Here is an 8,981-nt window from a genome sequence, read left to right on the forward strand (position 1 = left end):
CCTAATCTATCATGGCATAATCAAAGTCAAGGAACCACTGTTCCTCAATCACAGGGACAATATCAAAATTCATCCAATCTTATACCACAAAATAATTCTTTCAATCAATCTAGTATTTATCATCCACCTCAGTTTAGGAATCAACCCACTCAAACTCCTAATCTTCCACCTCCTCCTAGAAATTCTGCTTTTGAAGATCAAGTACTTAATGCTCTTGTTGATCTTAAAGCCAATACCCAACTTCTTAATTCTCATTCACAAGCCATAGCAAAGCTAGAGACACAAGTTAGGGCAAATAACAAATACTCTATCTCAAAGAGAGGATGAAAAACTGCCTAGTCAGCCAGTAGCTAACACGAAAGGGCAGACTTATATGATTGATGGAACCAATTCCTCAGGTATTCATCATGAGTAAGTTCAGACTATTACTACATTAAGGAGTGGTAAAGTGGTTGATAATAAAGTTGAAAAAGGATAGGAAAAAAAAAAAAAAAAAAAAAAAAAAAAAAAAAAAGAGAAGCTTAGGGTTCCCATTGTTCCTATCATTCATAATCCATATCCTAAGGATGTTTCCTCAAGTTCTATTCCACAATCCACCACAGGAGTTGAAGGTGGAGTCATTTCTTCATCTGCTCCTAACCTTGAGACAGCTTATGAGCCAAGAGCGCCTTATCCTGAACGTCTCAAGGAACCCCCCACTTTGGTAAGTAAAGGGAGAAAATTTAAGATATGATGGAGGTCTTTAAACAGGTCAAAATCAATCTTCCTCTGCTTGATGCTATAAAGCAAATTCTAGCCTACTCCAAATTTTTAAAGGACTTGTGCACTCTCAAGAGAAAATCCAAAAGCTAAGTTCCTAAGAAAATTTGCCTCACCAAGCAAGTCAATGATATTCTAAAGTACAACACTGCTCTAAAGGTTAAAGATCCTGGTGCTCCTACAATTTCTTACATCATTGGAAACAATGTGATAGAACGAGCAGTTCTTGATCTTGGAGCAAGTGTGAATCTTATTATTTAGTCGGTGTATGAAAAACTAGGTTTGGGATAATTAAAACCTACGTCGATTATTCTACAACTTGCTGACCGTTCTGTTAGACAACCACGAGGTATTGTTGAAGATGTACTCATAAAAGTGGACACGTTCTTTTTCCCGGTTGATTTCTTAGTTTTTGATACAGAACCGGTCCACGATTCCAAAAAATATATTCCATCATTCTTGGGCATCCTTTTCTAGCCACAATGAATGCTTGAATTAACTGTAGGACTGGAGCCATGGATTTATCTTTTGGAAATATGAAAGTTAAGCTGAACATCTTCAATGCTATTCATTATCCCTACGATGATAGTGAATGCTTCTTCCTTGATGTTATTGATGAGTTGGTTGAGGAATCACTCCCAACTATTTTATCCAAGGATCATTTAGAAGCTTGTCTGAATTACTTCAATTATGAAGACTTCGATATCAAATCTTCAATAGCTGAAGTGAATTCATTGCTCAACTCTACTCCTATCACAGATTTTCCTCCATGGAAATCTAGACTAGAGCCTCTTCCACCACTTTCTAGTACTCCACCTATTCCTTCCTTAGAGTCTCCACCTAAACTTGAGCTTAAGCCACTATTGGACAAGCTTAAGTATGCTTTCTTGGGTTTAAATGACACCCTCCCGATGATCATTGCTTCTAATCTTACAAGTTTCCAATAGAGTAGTCTCTTAAAAGTTCTTGAGCAAAATAAAGAGGCTATTGGGTGGAGTGTAGCTGATTTAAAAGGAATTAATCCCACAATTAGTATGCATCAGATTCATTTAGAGAAGGATTCCCGAACATCTCAGGAACTCCAAAGAATATTGAATTCTAATATGAAGGAGGTGGTTTTGAAGGAAGTTGTGAAGTTGCTAGATGTGGGAATAATCTACCCCATCTTAGATAGCAAGTGGGTGAGTCCTACTCAGGTAGTACCTAAAAACACAGGTATTATAATAGTTGAGAATTCCGAGGGAGAATTAGTTCCACAACGCACCACCACTGGATGGCGTATGTGTATTGATTACCGAAAACTCAACTCTGCTACTAGGAATGATCATTTTTCACTTCCATTCATTGATCAGATCCTAGAGCAATTGGCTGGCTAGAGCTATTATTGCTTTTTAGATGGATATTTTGGTTATAATCAGGTGGCCATTGATCCTAAGGATCAAGAGAAAACTACTTTCACTTGTCTATTCGGTACATTTGCATATAGACGTATGCCTTTCCGATTGTGTAATACGCCAGCAACATTCCAAAGCTGTATGATATCTATCTTTTTGGACATGGTTAAAAAGAATCTTAAGGTCTTTATGGATGACTTCTCTATTTTTGGATCCACATTTGAAAACTGTCTCCAACATCTGTCCCTAGTACTTTAGCATTGTACGGAAACTAATCTTATTCTTAGTTGGGAGAAGAGCCATTTTATGGTTCACCTGGGGATTGTTTTAGGACATATCATTTCAGAGAAAGGTAGTGAAATTGATAGAGCTAAAGTAGATTTGATCTCTAAATTGCCTCCTCTTACCTCCGTAAGGGGAGTAAGATTATTTCTTGGGCACGCTAGGTTCTATCGACGTTTTATTAAAGATTTGACCAAAATTTCTCATCCTTTGTGTAATCTATTTTCAAAGGATGCTCATTTTGTTTTTGACGAATCATACCTGCAAGCTTTCCATAAACTTCGCTCTCTTCTTTCTTCAGCTCCTATCATGAATCCTCCAAACTGGGCTCTTCCATTTGAGATCATGTGTGACGTATCTGATTATGCTATGGGCGCTGTCTTGGGACAGCGAGTAGATAAACTTCCTCATATTATCTATTATGCGAGCAAAACTCTTTTAGATGCACAATTGATTATACTACTACTGAAAAAGAGTTACTTACAGTTGTCTTTTCTTTGAACAAATTTAGATTTTAGCTGTTGGGTTCTAAAGTAGTGGTCTATTCTGATCATTCGGCTTTGAGACATCTTCTCTCCAAAAAGGAAACCAAACCCCGTTTGATTCGATGGATCCTCTTGTTTCAAGAGTTTGATTACAAAATCCGAGACAAGAAAGGGTCAGAGAATGTGGTAGCTGACTATCTTTCTAGAATTTTGATTGAGGATACTTCAACTTCACTTCTAGTTTATGATTCCTTTCCGGATGAATAGTTGTTTAAGGTTTCTCATACAGATTTACCTTGGTTTGCTGATATTGTGAATTACTTTGCAATAGGCAAAATTCCTTTGTCTTGGTCAAAGCAGGAAAAAAATCGATTCTTCTCTCAGATTAAGATGTACTATTGGGAAGATCCCTAACTTTTCAAGTATTGTGTTGATCAAATCATTCGTAGATGTGTTCTTGAGAGTGAGTTTCATAGTATTCTAACCTTCTGTCACAGTTTAGCTTACGGATGTCATTTTAGTGCAAATAAAACTGCAGAAATTCTAATCCCCAAAGCTCCAATTTCAAACTCTTCCAAATCTGAATCAATCCCAGCAATTCCATGACGAAGTTTACGTGGCTGTGGAAATCGAATAAATCAGCATCCAAGATCGAGTCGAACCCAGAAATGTCGTCAGACCCTCAAATTTGATTGGGGTGGCGTTGACGGAGGGCTGTGATTTGAGGGCTACCAAGGCCAAGATTGGACATTGGGGATTCGGAATCTGAGCCATAGACGTCGAAATTGTGGAAGTCGTGAAAGCAGTAAGGGGCTGAGTCAAGGGTCACCACAAAGTCGTCGTCTTCATGCAGGTAAAGGTATGATACGTTAGCCATTGACAACGATTTATTGTTAACTGCTTTTGTTGGAGTGGGTTTGTTTTCAGGTAAGGCACATTTTTTGCTGCGTTTTTAAGGGCGTTTCATGTCTGAAATAACTTTTCCCTCAAACTAAATAGATGTTCAAGGTGTGTGTTCTTCTTCACGATTTGAGTTTTTTTCTTTTCTTCTCTAGATAAGACTTTTTCGATTATCAGATTTTTTTTTTTTTTCATGGACCGAGTATTTTTCCGTTTCTCTATTTTTTTTAGCACTTATATGCATCAGATTTGTTTCATACGCGAAATCGTATAGGTCCTTCAGATTTGGGGAAGGGAATGAAGCTTTAGAGAAAATACAATTAAAGTTGCAAACAATTTCTTTAATAAAACCTATTAGTATGTAATTAAAATTTTGGTTACATTTTTTAGGAATTCTATTTTTTTTTTTTTTTTTTTTTTTTTTTGGTATTTTTAGGTTTCGATCATCTAGATTAGCGTTTATTGTTCTTCATTTACCTGATTCTTCTTCCTTTTTTATTTATTTATTTATTTTTTAAAAAAATTTAAGCTTAGATTTTTGGGTGCATTTTCTAATTTTGGATTTTATTCTCCTAATACTGATTTGTGAATCTGTCATTTGTACAAGTTGCAAAAAAGGTTGGGTAAACCACAGTTTCGACAAGATCAATCATCTTTGATTGCTTTGTCAGGTTGGAACTCCTTATTTATTTATTTTCCTGAACATTACCTTTTATTTATTTTCCTGAACATTACCAAATGTCGAACTTAGATTGCCTGAAGTATTTTATCACAAGATCTACAAGGTATTAACTGTATATATATTGTTGTTCTTTCTAATGTGATTTTTTTTTTATTTGTTGTAAAACTAAGTAATTTTTTCATCTCCAAAAGTTGTCTCTTAATCATCTCCAAAAGTTGGCATTTAAGATTTCCTCAAGGTTGTTGAATTTTGTAAACCACATTAGTTAACGATGTGACTTCATAGTGAATGCTAATTCTAATTTTTATTTTATTTTTTATGTACTAGCACAATATAGTTAAATATATATTGTTAAATCTACTGTCAGGAAGTGTGCCTTTCATCCATAGCTGTTCTTCATAGATTTTCAAGTGCTAAGGCTTCGTTCCAGAGAACCCCAGGTTCGATTTGTTCTTTAGGAACCATCAAGACCTGCTTCAATTTCATCTTGGTTTTGATCTTATCCATCTATTATTTCATTGCTTTGTTTGTCTAATTTTTTATTTTTTATCTTTCACTATTTATTTACATGTAATAACACAAATACATGTTTTTAGGGTTTCAAAATTGCCAAAAGCCCTAACAATTAAGGTGATTTATTACAGAGAGAACTTGCCATTTAAATCGGTGTATCTTCTTTTCTTCAATTTGTAATCAGTGAAGTTTGATTGCAGTCATTGGTTATAACAAATTGAAAGACGTATAGTGGATTTCAAGGCAAGATCTCAACATTTCCACAGGATCCTTCTCTTTCTTATTTCTTCCTCTCTCTATGTGTGTATATATATGTATGTATATTTAGATTTATATTATGTTGTTTCTTCAAGTTTTCTACTGGTTAATTCTTAAACATGACTAATTTGGTTTTATAAATAAAGATGGAGGCAAAAGTCGTTTCAAGAGAAATTGGTGTTTACGCTGATTGAAGGACTTCCACAGTTGAATATTGTGGTCTGGAATAGCGATACTAATGACTCCATTGGCAGTGAGTATCGCAATCTTTTAATTTTTTGAATTTCTTGATCTCTGTACTCGGTTTTATCTAAAATCTGGTGATCTCTATGGTGTCTTATTTAATTCTAGGGTTCATTTACAAAAATCCTTTCTCAAGGCTACAATGACTGCCCTGTCCACTTCAGACTAAAAATGACTGGTATAATCTTCTTGATTGAAGATCATTACTTCATGATTAGCTAAGGTTTGGTGAATTTTAAAATCGAGTAGTAAATTGGAACAATAATGTTGGTTAAGTTTAAGGTTGAATTTATAGACAATGCTTTTTTTTATAATCAAATAAAAATTTTGATAGTGGTTCTTATCACATATGACAAGTTTCAGGAAGTTGCAATAGAAGGCTATTACTGTTGGGAGTAAGCGCATTAACTTTGAGCCTATTCCCTGCAAATTCCCTTTTTGCTGAAGGTATAATGGTTTGTGGTTAAATTTGAAGAAAATTCTTAATGGCCACTTCAAGAATAACAGGAGATTTTCACTGTGAAATGTCTTTGTGGAACTTGGGTCACATATCATATAGTAATGATTAATACAGTATATACTTTGTTTTATTGGTTTGAGGACATAGTTGTTATATGGAAAAATTGTCTGATATGCAGTGCATGACCATATTCCATAGAGTGGTTATTTTATTCACTTCACTAACTGTATGTTGTTTATGAACATTTCTTCCTTTTCTAGAGGATTTTGTTCTTCAATTGAACTGTTTGTAGAATTTGATTGATTAATACATCTTAATTTCACTACTACTATAATTCTTTTGACACCTCTTAGCATTTTCGAGATGCACAAGGGTACATGACTTTATGGCAATAAGGTTATAGGTTTTTCAATATAAGACGTTAGAGAGAGGCACTGCATTTAGTTCCTTGCCCATTCTTTCCACCGCAAGTTTTTGACCAATCTTTCAAGCTTTAATATTAATTAAGTTTAGCATACATGCAACAGTGAGAATAGTGTTACAAGAGTGTAAGTTGCCTACTTTTGGTGATGATTTTAGTTATTTACAAGCTTGTTATGTACCTTATTACTTGGCGATAGTGCTGATTCATGGTTTTCATTCTATAATGGTGTGATAAAAAAAGTTTCCATTCCTATACATAGAGATCTTGGAAATGCAAATTTATTTGGTCAACTGGTTCAGCAGCTTGGTCAGCTTTTGAATTTCCAATACTTGTGTTGATCATAAGAAGAGTAGTGAGCAAAATGATTAGGTTCCAATCCAATGAACCATTACATCACCATTAAATATTGTCATATTTATATTTTATCTTCATCAATTTGATTATAGGTAATATACTAGCTAGTGTTATTGTTCAGTTTTTATTTGTTCGCTTTTTCAAATTGTAGATGTTTAAAATGGGGACATACCTTTCAGGAAGGTGCATTTCAAGGTTGGTTGATATATGAAAGAAAATTAGGATTGGGTTTCTCATATACATTTCTTACCTTAAATGGAGTACTGCTCAATGTGGGAAATTGGAATTTTATGCATGGTTAAGGGTTCTTTTGAACATTTAAAGGGTTCTTTGTTAAATTTAGAGATTATCATTGCTTTCATCACTTTCTTAGCCCCATTCTCTTTTTATCATTTTATCATTGTAATGTCTTCATTTGGAGTCATATAATTCTCTTTTATTTAATCATGTGTGTAACATAAAGATATCACATTTAGCCTTTCTTATTTTTCACTTTATTTTTTATATTTTTTTGTTCTCTTTCCTAACTTCTCTCACTTCTATTGGATTCAAACATATAAGAGATGCATGGAAGAAGCTACTTGGAATGGCTGGAGCAATGATGGCTGACTATGAGGATGTTGAAACCATTTGATGTTAAAACTGCTCGCGAATACTTTGTAGTATTTTCTTAAAAAATTGGAGATTTATGGTTTCATTATGAAATTAAGAGCTTGGAGTTTTTATAGATTTTATAGCGCTATTGTGAGAATTCTTCTTCTAAACTTGATATTGGTATAGAACATATTAACTGTGTTCTTTTTACTCAGAATTTGTCCCATTTGATTCAGAAAAGTTGCATACACAATCTCTCTCTCTTATTTGTTCTTCATACCTTGGACTTGCAATATAAAATGTTTTAATCACATAAATCAAGCAGAGTTCAAAACAAAAACATAATAATAAAAATAAAAAACCAATTTTCAGCTAAAAATTTATTAGGGATAGTAAATACTGTCACGAATAATGTATGTATTAGTGACAGTCTAAAAAATGTCCCAAATATATAACTTGTTAGTGACGGTACGTTTCGTCCCAAATAACAGTCCCTAATAACTTTTAATGACGGGGTTATTTGGGACAGTAACTACCGTCACTAAAGACCCATTTTTTGGTAACAGTCATTTTTTACCGTCACTAAAGATCTTTTAAGACGCTCTAACTAGTGACGGGCGATTTTGATTTTTAGTGATGGTTTAAGGGCTTTTAGTGACGGATTTGACTGTCACTAAAGACCTATTTTCTTGTAATGTGTGGTTTTGTCTATTTCAGGTCAATAAGGTTCAAACAGGATAAAAATGGTTTCTTACAACCGTTTTGGAGTCAAGCATAGAGTTTCGAAAAGTAAAAAAAAAAAAAAAAAATATTAAATAAATTAATTTTTGAATCGATCGAGAATTTTTTGATCAATCGAAGAAATCTTCAATTGATCGAAAATACGCTAGTAGCGAACTGTTTTATTCTCGCACATCCGAACTCTACCTACCACATAGTTGCGGGATTAGATATTTTAAAGGCTTACTTTTTGACTTGTTCACTACTCGAAGGACCATGTATTTAAAGGGAGTTGAACCATTTCGTAATCTATCTTTTGTCTTCAATTTTATTTCATTGTAATAGTTAGTTTCTCTCTCTAGAAAAGTTAAAGATTAGGGTTAGAAGAAAAGAGAAGAGTGGAGTAATAAGCGCCGAATATTGTATATTCAAGCGCCCTAAATTGCATTAGTAAAGTCCATTGTATGTTAATTTATGTAGATTATCTTCATTTCTATGTTTTTATGCATTTTCAGGTTCCTTGGCCCAAAAGGAGCAAAATTAAGGTGTTGTGGATTTTTTATCAACAATGTGCTCAAAAGCTGAATTTCAGGCAGCAGTGGAACTCGATTTTGATTGCCACTTTTGACCCAGAAATCTCGAGATCTGGACTTCCATTATAAAATGGCATATTTAGAGCTCTGAATTATCTTTCTAAATCTTCAAACGGTTTGTCATTCGGAGCTCGGAGCAGAGAGTTATGGCCTTGTTACCAGAGGTGCGCAGAACTGCCAGGCAGCAATGAAATTCTGCCTTGATCTTCATTTTCGACCAACCATTCTTGAGAATTGGATCTCCACCAAAACATGAAGTATTTAAAGCTCTGAATTAGCTTTCCAAATCTTCAAACGTTTTGTCATTCGGAGTTCGGAGC

At 34.2% G+C, this 8,981-nt stretch overlaps 1 long non-coding RNA gene across 12 annotated transcripts; it reads left to right on the forward strand.

Annotated features, from left to right (window-relative positions):
- Positions 1 to 2,925: 2,925 nt before the first annotated feature.
- On the forward strand, positions 2,926 to 8,762 carry LOC132306254 (uncharacterized). 12 transcript variants are annotated; one of them, XR_009481882.1, is made up of 7 exons: positions 2,929 to 4,491; positions 4,870 to 4,942; positions 5,099 to 5,132; positions 5,216 to 5,329; positions 5,420 to 5,526; positions 5,625 to 5,963; positions 7,316 to 8,761. It is a non-coding gene; the product is annotated as an uncharacterized LOC132306254 (long non-coding RNA). The 12 variants fall into 12 exon arrangements; XR_009481875.1 differs by having other exon boundaries at positions 5,216 to 5,526; positions 7,316 to 8,760; XR_009481880.1 differs by having other exon boundaries at positions 2,926 to 4,491; positions 4,870 to 5,526; positions 5,625 to 5,739; positions 5,880 to 5,963; positions 7,316 to 8,762.
- The last annotated feature ends 219 nt before the right edge of the window (positions 8,763 to 8,981 follow it).

Source organism: Cornus florida, unplaced genomic scaffold (assembly GCF_030987335.1).
Source record: "Cornus florida cultivar Cherokee Brave unplaced genomic scaffold, ASM3098733v1 CherokeeBrave_3.0.0_Hap2_Chr05, whole genome shotgun sequence".
Lineage (NCBI taxonomy): Eukaryota > Viridiplantae > Streptophyta > Magnoliopsida > Cornales > Cornaceae > Cornus > Cornus florida.